The sequence below is a fragment of the Triticum urartu genome, chromosome 7, assembly GCF_003073215.2.
Source record: "Triticum urartu cultivar G1812 chromosome 7, Tu2.1, whole genome shotgun sequence".
NCBI classification, from domain to species: Eukaryota; Viridiplantae; Streptophyta; class Magnoliopsida; order Poales; family Poaceae; genus Triticum; species Triticum urartu.
This window is the reverse complement of record NC_053028.1, coordinates 387,198,225-387,213,900: the sequence shown is the minus strand read 5'-3', so window position 1 is coordinate 387,213,900 and position 15,676 is coordinate 387,198,225.

The following is a 15,676-nucleotide window of genomic DNA, read 5'->3' as shown; positions in this document are numbered from 1 at the left end:
TTATATATGCTTATCCCATGGGGAGTAATGACTTCACATATAAGAAGTAGAGGTGGTAAATTTATTGAAGGTTAGCAAACATTGTATTGGTCACTTGAACAATTCATGAAAAAATATTGAGGGAAGAGAGATTTCACATATAAATATACTATCTTGGACATCTTTTATGATTGTGAGCACTCATTAAAATATGACATGCTAAAAGGTTGATGTTGGACAAGGAAGACAACGTAATGGGTTATGTTTTCTTATATCCGAAATAAAGTATATTGTCATGGATCATTCAACATGCTGAGCTTGCCTTTCCCCCTCATGCTAGCCAAATTCTTTGCACCAAGTAGAGATACTACTTGTTCTTCCAAACATCCCTTAAACCAGTATTGCCATGAGAGTCCACCATACCTACCTATGGATTGAGTAAGATCCTTCAAGTAAGTTGTCATCGGTGCATGCAATAAATATTGCTCTCTAAATATGTATGATCCATTAGTGTGGAGAAAATAAGCTTTATACGATCATGTGATGTGGAAGCAATAAAAGCGACAGACTGCATAATAAAGGTCCCTATCACAAGTGGCAATATAAAGTGATGTTCCTTCGCATTAAGATTTTGTGCATCCAACTATAGAAGTGCATGACAACCTCTGCTTCCCTCTGTGAAGGGCCTATCTTTTATTCTTGTCTTATACCTTATGCAAGACTCGTGGTGATCATCACCTTTCCTTTTTACATTTTATCCTTTGGCAAGCACATTGTGTTGGAAAGATCCAGATATATATATCCAATTGGATGTGAGGCATCATGAACTATTATTGTTGACATTACCCTTGAGGTAAAAGGTTGGGAGGCGAATCTATAAGCCCCTATCTTTCTCCGTGTTTGATTAAAACTTTGAACCAAGAAATATCATGTCAGTGTTAGCAATTGTGAAAGATTAAATGATAGTTGAGTATGTGAAGTTTGCTGAATAAAAGCTCTGACATAGACCCTTCCTAAAAATAAGATGAATTGTAATTGTTTGATGACTAATAACATGGTTTGTTAGTCTTCAAGAAAGTTTATGATCTATACTTTAACATGTGAATAGTTTGTTACTTGATCATGAAAAGTCTTATGAGTTGAGCTACTGTTATGATGCTAGAAAAGGTGACTGAAATTATCATTGATCAAACTTGTGCACCTGCTAGCATTCACACTTCATAAATTATTTCTTTTATCATTTACCTACTCGAGGACGAGCAGGAATTAAGCTTGGGGATGCTGATATGTCTCCAACGTATCTATAATTTATGAAGTATTAATGCTATTATATTATCTGTTTTGGATGTTTATGGGCTTTATTGTACAATTTTATATTATTTTTGGGACTAACCTATTAACCGGAGGCCCAGCCCAAATTGTTGTTTTCTTGCCTATTTCAGTGTTTAGGAGAAAAGGAATATCAAACGAAGTCCAAACGGAATGAAACCTTCGGGAGAGTTATTTTTGGAACGGAAGCAATCCAGGAGACTTGGAGTAGACGTCAGAGAAGCTTCGAGGAAGCCACGAGGAAGGGAGGCGTGTATAGGATCGAAAGTATGTCTAGAGGGGGGGTGATTAGACTACTTGACCAAATAAAAATCTAGCCTTTTCCCAATTTTAGTTCTAGGCAGATTTTAGCAACTTAGCACAAGTCAAGCAATCAACCTACACATGAAATTCTAAGAGTATAGCAGCGGATAGTAAAACAATTGCATATGAAGGTAAAGGGAGGAGTTTGGAGAGTGCAAACGCAATTGGAGACACGGAGATTTTTGGTGTGGTTTCGATAGGTGGTGCTATCGTACATCCACGTTGATGGAGACTTCAACCCATGAATGGTAACGGTTGCGCGAGTCCATGGAGGGCTCCACCCACGAAGGGTCCACGAAGAAGCAATCTTGTCTATCCCACCATGGCCGCTGCCCACGAAGGACTTGCCTCACTCAGGTAGATCTTCACGAAGTAGGCGATCTCCTTGCCCTTACAAACTCCTTGGTTCAACTCCACAATCTTGACGGAGGCTCCCAAGTGACACCTAACCAATCTAGGAGACACCACTCTCCAAGAGGTAACAAATGGTGTGTTGATGATGAACTTCTTGCTCTTGTGCTTCAAATGATAGTCTTCCAACACTCAACTCTCTCTCTCACAGGATTTGGATTTGGTGGAAAGATGGTTTGAGTGGAAAACAACTTGGGGAAGGCTAGAGATTAAGATTTATGTGGTTGGAATGGAATATCTTTACCTCAACACAAGTGTAGGTGGTCCTCTCTCAGAAAATGTATGTTGGAAGTGTAGGCATGTTCTGATGGCTCTCTCTATAAATGAAGAGTGGGTGGAGGGGTATAAATAGCCTCCACACAAAATCTAACCGTTACACACAAATCACCAAACTTGGTGGGACCGAATCATGAAACTCGGTCACACGGAGTTAGTTCAAAATGTGAATGTTAGGATTTTCGATGGGACCGACATGTCAAATCGGTGGGACCGATTTTGTTAGGGTTAGGGCATAATGTAATCTCGGTGAGACCGATTACCCAAACTCGGTGGAACCGATTTTGGTAATGGACTAACAAAGAGTTTCTAGGGCAAACTCGGTGGGACCGATTCGCTCATCTCGGTTGGACCGAAACGTTACGAAAGGGAAACAGAGAGTTTGTATTGCAATCTCGGTGGGACCGATCGCTCATCTCAGTTTAACTGAAATGTTACGAAGGGAAACAGAGATATTACAATCCCATCTCGGTGATACCGAGATCCCTATCGGTGAGACCGAAAATACTAGGGTTTCTGGCAGTGGCTATGTCAACAGAACTCGGTGGCATCGGATAGAAAGTGTCGGTGGGGCCGAGTTTTACTTTTGGTCTGGGACATATGTGGATGCGAGAAAGTAGTTGAGGGCTTTTGGACCATATCACTAAGCACTTTGAGCAAGTAAGCCATTAGGAAACACCTCATCCCCTCTTAATAGTATTGGCTTTTCCTATGGACTCAATGTGATCTTGGATCACTTAAAATGAAAAGATGTAGAGTCCCTGAGGTTTGAGCTTGAGCCAATTCTTTGTCCTTAGGATTTTGAGGGATCCACTTTTCTCATCCATGCCATGCCAATCACTGAGCTTTCCTGAAATGATTATCTTTAAGTAGCATTATCTCAATGAGTTATATGTTGTTAGGAATTACCAAAACCACCCAGGGATAGTTGCACTTTCAATCTCCCCCTTTTCGCTAATTGATGACAACATATAGATCAAATCTTCGACAAATGATTATAAGATTTAAAAAACATCGTCGCTTTGAGATGTATGTGATAAGCAAGAGCTCCCCCTAAATTTGTGCATTATTTAAAATTTGCTTTTGAATGCAAATGCACAATCGATTAGGTTCATGGTGGAGCGCTCAAAATGATAGAGATTAAAAGCATGCACTCATCACCAAGCAAGTGAATGATCATATATGGAATATAAAAGATAGCATCATTCAACCAAACATTAAGGGTAGCATATGATCATATAAGTATCTCACAAGGACATAAAGTATCTCACACAAGTACTCAATAAAGAAGTTCAACCAAAAAAATCAATAGAGATAAAAAAGCAACACTCTCTCTCGAAGCCTATGATCTATACATTTTTCTACCCCTTTGGCAACAAGTTACCAAAAAGTTCAAAAATGCATAGTGCTAAACGAATCTCAGGCTTGATCTTCAGGAGGTGGTGTAGAGAGAACTCCAAGGACGAAGGCTTCCGATGAAATAGTTGGAGCTGATGGAGTGAGTGCTGGAGGTGGCACTGGAGCTGTGGCTGCTGGTGCTGACACTGAAGCTCGAGTATCTGTCACGGGCATTGTAGCAGACCTTGGACCTCGTGGCACTCGCTTGAAAGCATCAGTAGTAGACTTGCCCTTCTTCTCCTCTGCTTCCTCCTGTAGCTGCTCAACTGCAGTTTGGATCTCAGTTAGCTTGACATCCAGATCATAGAACTTCTACTCAACAATCCTCTCCAAACTCTCCTGGTTCTTAGTTAGGGTGCCCAAGCCCTGCCCAATCCTCAGTGTGGATTGGATCAGATATCCAAGCTGGTCTTGCTTGCTCTTCAAGAATACCTGAGATGCCTCTTCTACAGTTGGCATCTTTGCAGCTTTCTCTTCCCTTGCCTTCTCTCTCTTTTCATGTGCTTGAGCTGAAGATGGTTCATTTTCATCCATCACCACAGTGTTGTCTACAAATTCAGGGTATATAGGCAGGTGCTCCTTATCCAAAAGATATGTGCTTGTGCCCATCTTTGAGTTGATGAGCTCCTGAATTTGTGGGGCATACTCACAGCCTCTCTTCTGGTCAGCAGCAGTCCTCTTGATTGTCTCAACAATCAAACTCGTGACCTTGAACTTCTGTGGGACATCAAATATGTGTAGCAAGTTTATAGCATGTCCTCCGATCATCTTGTGATCACTTGACTTGGGTAGCAGTGTGTGCCTTAGAATCTAGTTTATGGTAGGCAGACCAAACAACAGGTAGTGGACAGATCCAAACTTATGTGTATCCAAAGCAGCATCTGGGATCTCTTTGTACATGTTGGCCATTGTGTTGTGGTCTTTCTTCTTCTCAGCATAAACATCCAAGTCATCTTCATGCTCTGCAGGGGCATTGATCAACTTAGCCCATTATCAACAAAAGATTGGTACCTGGTACCCTCAGACATCCAAACAATCTTCCCATCTAGATAGAAATGGGCAGTGGAGTAGAACTGCATGATCAGCTCATCGTTCCACTTGGTGAGCTTCTGGGCCACCAAGGCATCAACTCCACATGCCTTGAAGCTGGCATATACACCTGGATAGTGATCTTCATTCTCTTGGATGTATTCCCAGTCAACCCATTTCATGTCACACACAATGGGCTTCTTGTCAAGCAACACTGTCTCATAAAAATCTTGTTGTTCCTTGGTGTGAAACCTGTAGTCCACAGCAGTCCTCCACCTGACATCATATGGATCAGACTGTCTCCATAACCTCAGTCCTGCATCCGTCCTGATTTTCATGTTTTCTGCCACATGGTGAGCATCATTATGGTCAGGGATCTTGGGTTTCAGCTTCCTCAACACAACTGAGTCATCTTCTTCTTCAGCAGCTTCAAGCACTGGGGCCTTGTTTTTCTCCTCAGCAGGAATGTTTCTAGTGCTTCTCTTGGGTTTAGGCTTTTGAGCTGGAGCAGTAGCCTTGGGAGCAGCTTTGGGCTTAGACCGAGCAGTCCCTGATCAGATTGCATCTCCCATGAGCTTTTGAGCCTTAGGAGCTGGTGCATCATCCTCTTCTTCTTCATCATCATCTCTCATAATTGATGATCTGCCAAGCACTCTGGTAGTGGTCTTCTTGACCCTTTCCTTCCTTTTCTTCCCTTCTCCAGCAGCCTCTTCAGATGGCTTGGAGGTTTCAGCAGTGGATGCTCTGGCCTTAGACATGGGGACTCTCTTTGCTGGTGCCTTCTTATGCATCCCAGGCTTGACTGTAGCAGCTGAGCCATACTCCTTTTTCAGCACCTTTTTCTTTGAAGTGGCCTCATCCTCAACAGCCACATAATCTTCATCCTTTGAATCAGAAGTTTTCTTATTCCTGATCCTGGTAGCTGCCTTTGGCAAGTTACTTGGTGTGCTCCTGCTGCCATCATCATAAGAACTGGAGGGACTAGTGCCCTCACTCAGTTGAACCTACTCCTCAGACTTGTTCTGGCTATCACTTTGTTCAGACATCTTGCAAGCAAACTATCAGCAGACCTTGTGAATAGATTATAGATGAGGTAGAGTAGATGACCATCACAAAGTACAGGAGTTTTGCAAAGCAATTGACCCAAAACTTAGTTTTTGTTCTTCACAGAAAGCATTTCGGATCTACCGATTTGTAAACTCGGTGATACCAAAGCAGTTTTTGGAACCTAAACTAGTGAACTCGATCAGACCGAGTCACAGTTCGGTGGCACCGAGACTGCTAGGGTTTCACAGAGAATTGAACTCGGTCACACCTATTTGCAATTTTCGGTCAGACCGAAAACGCATGTGCAATGGCCTAAGCCAAATCGGTGAGACCGATTTCTACAACTCGGCCGGTCCGAGATGAATTCGGAGGAGACCTAACCCTAAAATTTCAAATCAAAACTAATCTACAGGATGTTTTCGCTGGACAGGATGATTTCATTCGTGGCAAGAATCATGACAAATCAATGTGCTAAGAATCAGAGTTATGGATTAGCACATAGATCAAGTTCATACACTAGTTCGGCGACGAACTTGTTACGGCGGCAACGGTGGGGCAGATTGCCGTTGACGGTGGCGGAGACCAGCGGCGGGAGGTCGCTGACGGCGAGTGGATGATCCGGAGACACGAAGAGGCAGAGTAGGTTATGCACGGGCGAAGAGGTTTTGGAAAAATTTCCAAAATTTGGCCCATCAGTATATATAACCTGACCCTGTCAGTGTGACCGAGTGGAACAACTCGGTGGCACCGAGATGCAAAACTGCAGGCAGCTACTGCAACTCGGTGTGAATGAAAGGTTCTAATTGGTTGCACCGAGATTGAAAACCTAGATCAACTAAGTGATCTAGGTAGGACCAAAAAGGATGAATCGGTCAAACCAAAATACACAAAGAGGTTTTGGAAGTTTAAGTCTATGACGAATCGGGAACTCCAAGTGCTCCTCACATAGAGTGGTTCGAATCTGACTTGTTCAAACTTTGTGATGTAGCATCCATAGAGTTTGAGACAAGAAAAGCATAGATAGCTAGAGGGAGTTCTTAGGCATTCTTGTCCATCCATTTGGCAAAAGAGAAAAAGGCCAAACAATCAAAGCAACAAATGGATGTCCTCGAATGAGTAAAATATGCAACCAACATGCTCACACAATAAGATGGCAAAAGAAATATGTGACAAAGCATGCACAAACACTCTAGCATCTATCAAGAAATTGGCGATGTCTAGGTCATCTATATATGAGTATATTAACTTAGGAGTCAAATGAGAACATTTGATCATAGGTCACACTCACCGTTTAAGCACAAGTACGGTTACCACTTTTACATAAAGCATTATTGTGTTCACACCATTAGAGTTGCTTTAGCTCAATTGATTAGAGTAAAGCTCCCCCTAGATGTGATATCCCCCTTAAGAGGGATCAACTAACCTTGGGTTTTGCCGATGATGACGTCATGTAGGTGTTGAAGATGTGGATGCTCAATGTTAATGTAGATGATTCGGAGCAATCCTTTGGAGTGAGTTGCACTTTCAGTACCTACATGGGTTAGTCCCACAAGGAAAAAACAAGGATATTAGACATAGAGGGATGTGTACACAAGATGATGTCCATGGAAGTATTAGGTTACCTTGTCCCTTGTCTTACCAACAAGAGGGTTTGTGACTCCTTGAACTACTGCAAGTTATGAAAGTTGTTTGCACTTGTCCTTGCCAAAATGATATGAGTGAAGTATGTTGGCGGAGTCAGCCTCAAGAACTCTCTAGTTCTTCTTCTTCGGGATCCACACCATCTTGATGGGAATCCTTGGAGTTGTGGTCGTACTTGATGTAGTCCTGGGAACCCACTTGACCAAGGCCTTAGGAGCTTCTTCAAATGCATCAATCTCCTCTTGAAGCTTGTCCTTGCCTTTTAGCTTGTGGTCTTGTGGTGGAAGATCATCTTGAGATTGTGTTCCTTTGAAAGAAGTAGGATCATACTTCTCTTGTTGAGGAACAAACTTCGTCTTGGGGTATTGATCTTCTTACCACTCAACTCCATTGGCATTGAACTTTCGTTCAAAACCAACACCTTGATTCTTCCGGTGTCTTCCTTGCTTGCGTACAATTTCCTCAAATTGCTTACTTCCGGCAAGGCTCTTGTAAACACCTTTCTCTATAATTCCGTTCAATAAGCTATTTTCTTGCTCAAGTGTAACTTGGCTAAGAGAATCATTAGTGGAGTCAAGAGAGCTACTAGAAGCAACAACATTGGATTTAGCATGATTGTTGTTACTACTAGATGAAGAATCTTTCTTGTTCTTGTTGCTAGATTTAACTTGTGGCATGTAAGTAGACAAGGGTAAACGCTTGGCAATGTAAGAAGAACTTTTCTTGCAAAGATCATCATTGATTGCCTTTAAAAACTCATGTTCTTGCTCAAGGTTGAGCTTTTCAAAGCGTAGCTTATCATGAGTCTTTAAAAGTTCTCGATGATCTTCCAAGGTAGTTTCATGAGCTAGATTAAGAGTGTTTAGTTCTTTAGTTAGGCGCTCAATCTCCTTCTTATCATCGTCATTAGTTTTTTCTTGATTATCATGATTAATAGCAAGCTCATCATAGTTTTCATAACTAGAGTTGTCAACAAGTAAATCATCATCTCCTAGCAAATCATCTTCATCACTATTGAAATCAACATACTCGAGGTGTGTTACCTTTGGACCTTTAGCCATGAAGCATCTCCCAATTCCTTCATTTTGTGAGTCAAATATGTCGAAGGAGTTGGTTTTCACAAGTGCTAGTCTGGCAACACCTTCATCTTGAGTATATTCAGAGTCAGAGTGATAACTTCTTTCGGAGTGATTGTCGGAGTCGAAACCAGATACCCATTCACCAACATGAGCTTGATGTCTTCTTTTTGTGTAGCTCCTTGATAACTTGTCCTTCCTTTCCGAGTCCTTGCTTCTCCGAGAGGGTCTTCGTTCATAATGATCATCTCTAGTCCTTCTCTCTCTTGATGATGATTCTTCTCTTATACTCCTTATTTTCGGAGAATCTTCTCTTCTTTTGTAGGGGGCCGTACATTCATTTGAGTAGTGTCTGGGTCTTCCACAATTGTAGCAATTACGCTCACGACTAGAAGATCTTTTGTAATTGTAGGACCTTGACTTGGAACTTCTTTCCTTGCTTCTACTCTTGTAGAACTTGTTGAAGTTCTTCACCATTAGACTCAATTCTTCATTGAAGGTTTGCTTCGCACTTGATGATGTGGGAGCATCACACGAGGCTTTGTAAGCACCACTTGACTTGTTGTGAAGCTCTTCCTTATCCTTGAGTGACATCTCATGAGCAACAATTCTTCCAATAACTTCCGTTGGCTTGAGATCTTTGTAATTGGGCATCATTTGGATCAATGTGCACATGGTATCATACTTTCCATCCAAGGCTCTTAGGATCTTCTTGATGATGAATCTATCGGTCATCTCTTCACTTCCTAAGCCGGCAATCTCATTTGTGATGAGAGAAATCCTAGAGTACATTTCAGCGACACCTTCACCATCCTTCATTTTGAACTTGTCAAGCTGACTTAGAAGCACATCTAATTTGGATTCCTTGACAAATTCGGTACCTTCGTGCATATCAATAAAAGTATCCCAAATTTCCTTTGCATTCTCAAGACGGCTGATTTTGTTGAATTTTTCGGGGCATAATCCGTTGAAGAGAATATCACAAGCTTGAGCATTGTATTGTAGCATCTTCAACTCTTCCGCGGTAGCTTCATGGTTTGGTTCTCTCCCATCGAAGAATTCACCTTGCAAGCAAATACACACAATAGCCCAAACAGCGGGGTTATGTCCAAGAATATGCATTTTCATCTGATGCTTCCAACTAGCAAAATTTGTACCATCAAAGTAAGGACCTCTACGGTGGTAATTTCCCTCGCTAGACGCCATACTCTCCTAGGTTGTGAAACCAAGGCTATGTCCACCAAAAGCTATGGAAATCATAGCAAATGGAGACCAAAGCTCTGATACCACTTGTAGGATCGAAAGTATGTCTAGAGGGGGGTGATTAGACTACTTGACCAAATAAAAATCTAGCCTTTTCCCAATTTTAGTTCTAGGCAGATTTTAGCAACTTAGCACAAGTCAAGCAATCAACCTACACATGAAATTCTAAGAGTATAGCCGCAGAAAGTAAACCAATTGCATATGAAGGTAAAGGGAGGAGTTTGCAGAGTGCAAACGCAATTGGAGACATGGAGATTTTTGGTGTGGTTCCGATAGGTGGTTCTATCGTACATCCACGTTGATGGAGACTTCAACCCACGAAGGGTAACGGTTGTGCGAGTCCACAGAGGGATCCACCCACGAATGGTCCATGAAGAAGCACCCTTGTCTATCCCACCATGGCCGTCACCCACCAAGGACTTGCCTCACTCGGGTAGATCTTCACGAAGTAGGCGATCTCCTTGCCCTTACAAACTCCTTGGTTCAACTCCACAATCTTGACGGAGGCTCCCAATTGACACCTAACCAATCAAGGAGACACCACTCTCCAAGAGGTAACAAATGATGTGTTGATGATGAACTCCTTGCTCTTGTGCTTCAAATGATAGTCTCCCCAACACTCAACTCTCTCTCTCACAGGATTTGGATTTGGTGGAAAGATGATTTGAGTGGAAAGCAACTTGGGGAAGGCTAGAGATCAAGATTTATGTGGTTGGAATGGAATATCTTGACCTCAACACAAGTGTAGGTGGTTCTTTCTCAGAAAATGTATGTTGGAAGTGTAGGCATGTTCTGATGGCTCTCTCTATAAATGAAGAGTGGGTGGAGGGGTATAAAAGCCTCCACACAAAATATAACCGTTACACACAAATCACCAAACTCGGTGGGACCAAATCATGAAACTCGGTCAGACCGACTTAGTTCAAAATGTGAATGTTAGGATTTTTGGTGGGACCGACATGTCAACTCGGTGGGACAGATTTTGTTAGTGTTAGGGCATAACGTAATCTCGGGAGACTGATTTCCCAAACTCGGTGGAACCAATTTTGGTAATGGACTAACAGAGAGTTGGTCAGGCAAACTCGGTGGGACCGATTCGCTCATCTCGGTTGGACCGAAACGTTACGAAAGGGAAACAGAGAGTTTGCATTGCAATCTCGGTGGGACCGATCGCTCATCTCGGTTTGACCGAAATGTTACGAATGGAAACAGAGAGATTACAATCCCATCTCGGTGAGACCGAAAAGACTAGGGTTTCTGGCAGTGGCTATGTCAACAGAACTCGGTGGCGCCGGATAGAAAGTGTCGGTGGGGCCGAGTTTGACTTTTGGTTTGGGACATATGTGGATGCGAGAAAGTAGTTCAGGGCTTTTGGAGCATATCACTAAGCACTTTGAGCAAGTAAGCCATGAGGCAACACCTCATCCCCTCTTAATAGTATTGGCTTTTCCTATGGACTCAATGTGATCTTGGATCACTTAAAATGAAAAGATGTAGAGTCCTGAGCTTTGAGCTTGAGCCAATTCTTTGTCCTTACAATTTTGAGGTATCCATTTTTCTCATCCATGCCATGCCAATCACTGAGCTTTCCTGAAATGATTATCTTTAAGTAGCATTACCTCAATGAGTTATATGTTGTTAGGAATTACCAAAACCACCCAGGGATAGTTGCACTTTCAGCGCGCCCTACGCCCCTGGGCGCACCACCCACCCTCATGGGCCCCTCGTGGCTCCCCTGACCGACTTCTTTCGCCTATATATGTCCCTATACCCAAAAACCATTGAGGACCAAAATAGATCGGGAGTTCCTCCCCCTCAAGCCTCTGTAGCCACCGAAAACCAATCTAGACCCGTTCCGGCACACTGCCGGAGGGGGGATCCCTCACCGGTGGCCATACTCATCATCCCGGCACTCTCCATGTACTAGTAGCTATGTATTTGATCTCTCGCTCTCTTGTGTTCTTGATTCGGCAGGATCTTGATGTATCGCGAGCTTTGCTATTATAGTTGGATCTTATGATGTTTCTCCCCCTCTACTCTCTTGTGATGGATTGAGTTTTCCCTTCGAAGTTATCTTATCAGATTGAGTCTTTAAGGATTTGAGAACACTTGATGTATGTCTTGCATGTGCTTATCTGTGGTGACAATGGGATATCCACGTGATCCACCTGATGTATGTTTTGGTGATCAACTTGCAGGTTCCGTAACATTGTGAACTTATGCATAGGGGTTGGCACACGTTTTCGTCTCGACTCTCTGGTAGAAACTTTGGGGCACTATTTGAAGTACTTTGTGTTGGTTGAATAGATGAATCTGAGATTGTGTGATGCATATAGTATAATCATACCCACAGATACTTGAGGTGACATTGGAGTATCTAGGTGACATTACGGTTTTGCTTGATTTGTGTCTTAAGGTGTTATTCTAGTACAAACTCTATGATAGATTGAACGAAAAGAATAGCTTCATGTTATTTTACTATGGACTCTTGAATAGATCGATCAGAAAGGATAACTTTGAGGTGGTTTCGTACCCTACCATAATCTCTTCGTTTGTTCTCCGCTATTAGTTAGTTTGGATTGACTCTTTGTTGCATGTTGAGGGATAGTTATATGATCCAATTATGTTATTATTGTTGAGAGAACTTGCATTGGTGAAAGTATGAACCCTAGGCCTTGTTTCCTAGCATTGCAATGCTATTTACGCTCACTTTTATCACTTGCTACCTTGCTGTTTTTATATTTTCAGATTACAAAAACCTATATCTACCAACCATATTGCACTTGTATCACCATCTCTTCGTCAAACGAGTGCACCCATACAATTTACCATTGTATTGGGTGTGTTGGGGACACAAGAGACTCTTTTTTATTTGGTTGCAGGGTTGCTTGAGAGAGACCATCTTCATCCTACGCCTCCCACGGATTGACAAACCTTAGGTCATCCACTTGAGGGAAATTTGCTACTGCCCAACAACGTATACAAGAAGAAGGTTGTGTAGTAGACATCAGTTGCTAGAGTGACAGAAGCTTAAACCCTAGTTTACGTGTTGCGTCGTGAGGGGCTGATTTGGATCCATATGTTTCATGCTATGGTTAGGTTTACCTTAATACTTCTTTCGTAGTTGCGGATGCTTGCGAGAGGGGTTAATCATAAGTGGGAGGCTTGTCCAAGGAAGGGCAACACCCAAGCACCGGTCCACTCACATATCAAATTATCAAAGTAACGAACGTGAGTCATATGAGCATGATGAAAACTAGCTTGACAACAATTCCCATGTGTCCTCGGGAGCGCTTTGCTTTATATAAGAGTTTGTCCAGGCTTGTCCTTTGCTACAAAAAGGATTGGGCCACTTTGCTGCACCTTAGTTACTTTATTTTCTTGTTACCTATTATGAATTATCTTATCACACAACTATCTGTTACCAATAATTTCAATGCTTGTAGAGAATACCTTGCTGAAAACCACTTGCCATTTCCTTCCGCTCCTCGTTGGGTTTGACACTCTAACTTAACGAAAGGACTATGATAGATCCCCTATACTTGTGGGTCATCAAGACTCTTTTTTGGCACCGTTGCCGGGAGTGAAGCGCCTTTGGTAAGTGGAATTTGGTAAGGAAACATTTATATAGTGTGCTGAAATTTACTGTCACTTGTTACTATGGAAAATAATCCTTTGAGTTGTTTGTTCGGGGTATCTTCACCTTGAACGGAAGAACAAAGAGTTGCTCCTCAACCTACTACACCTACTGAAAATATTTATTATGAAGTTCCTTCAGGTATGATAGAGAAACTGCTAGCTAATCCTTATGCAGGAGATGGAACATTACATCCTGATATGCACCTAATCTATGTGGATGAAGTTTGTGGATTATTTAAGCTTGCAGGTATGCTCGAGGATGTGGTCAAGAAGAAGGTCTTCCCTTTATCTTTGAAGGGAAAGGCATTGACATGCTATAGGCTATTGGATGATATTGGATCATGGAACTACAACCGATTGAAACTGGAATTTCGTCAGAAGTTTTATCCTATGCATCTGGTTCATCGTGATCGGAATTATATATATATATATATTTTTTCGGCCTTGTGAAGGAGAAAGTATCACTCAAGCTTGGGGAGTCTTAAGTCAATGTTATATTCATGCCCCAATCATGAGATCTCGTGAGAAATTATTATTCAAAATTTTTATGCTCGGCCTTCTCATAATGATCGATCCATGCTCGATACTTCTTGTACTGGCTCCTATATGAAGAAGGATATTGAATTCAGATGGGATTTATTGGAAAGAATTAAACGCAACTCTAAATGAAGGTAAACAGTCAGGTATAAAACTTAAGTTTGATTGTGTTAAATCTTTTATGGATACCAATGCTTTTCGTGATTTTAGCACTAAATATGGACTTGGCTCTGAGATAGTAGCTTCTTTTTGTGAATCTTTTTCTACTCATGTTGATCTCCCTAAGGAGAAGTGGTTTAAATATCACCCTCCCATTAAAGTTAAAGTAGTAGAACCTATTAAAGTTGAAGAAGAGACTATTACTTGTAATGTTGATCCTATTGTTCCTACTGCTTATATTAAGAAACCACCTTTTCCTATTAGAATAAAGGATCATGCTAAAGCTTCAACTGTTGTTCGTAAGATTTATACTAAAACACCTACACCCTCTGAACAAATTAAATTTGAACCTAGTATTGCTATGTTTAAAGATCTCTTGGTTGATAATATTGATGGGCATGTTATTTATTTCTGTGATGAAGCTGCTAGAATTGCTAAACCTGATATGAAAGATAAACATAGACATGTTGTTGCATGCCCGTTGTTTCTGTTAAAATAGGACATCATTGTTACCATGGCTTATGTGATGTGGGTTCTAGTTTGAGTGCAACTCCTTATACCTTATATAAAGAAATTATGAATGATTTTGCACCTGTTGGGATAGAAGATATTAATGTTACTATTAAGCTTGCTAATAGAGATACTATATCACCAATTGGGATTGTTAGAGATGTTGAAATCTTGTGTGGGAAGATAAAATATCCTACTGGTTTTCTTGTTCTTGATTCCCCACAAGATAATTTTTGTTCCATTATATTTGGTAGACCTTTCTTGAACACTGTTACTGCTAAGATAGACTGCGAGAAAGACATTGTTACTATTGGTTTAGGGGATATGTCTCATGATTTTAATTTCTCTAAGTTTCATAGATAACCCCATGATAAAGAATTGGCTAGTAAGGATTATATTATTGGTCTTGCTTCTATTGTTGTGCCTCCTAATGATCCTTTAGAACAATATTTGCTAGACCATGAAAATGATATGTTTATGAATGAAAGAAGGGAAATAGATGAAGTATTCTTTAATCAAGGACCTATTTTGAAACACAATTTGCCTGTTGAAATCCTTCGGGATCCTCCTCCACCAAAGGGTGATACCGTGTTTGAGCTTAAACAATTACCTGATATTCTAAAATATGCTTATCTTGATCAAAAGAAGATATATCATGTTATTATTAGTGCTAACCTTTCAGAGCATGAAGAAAAGAAATTACTGAAAACTCTGAAGAAGCACCGTGCCGCTATTGGATATACGATTGATGATCTTAAGGGCATTAGTCCCTGATGAGGACATGACTACCTTGGATACGACCAAAAGTATTGCATACATTTATATTTGTCAGGTGATTTCTAATGCAAACTATTCAATAATCTATTTATGTTATCCAGAACAAAAATACTTCACACACTTTTGTGTTTTGTCTAATTGCAGGTGTATGGAACATTTGTACAATCCACATATGAAGATAAGGGAAAAGGAGAAGTTTAGGTTGTGTTCAAAAAGTCCTCTCACGTCACTTTTGGGCCAAGAGAAGATAGAGTCCAAGTCTCTCATGTTCTGGATTCAGATTCGGACTGCACAGACATACC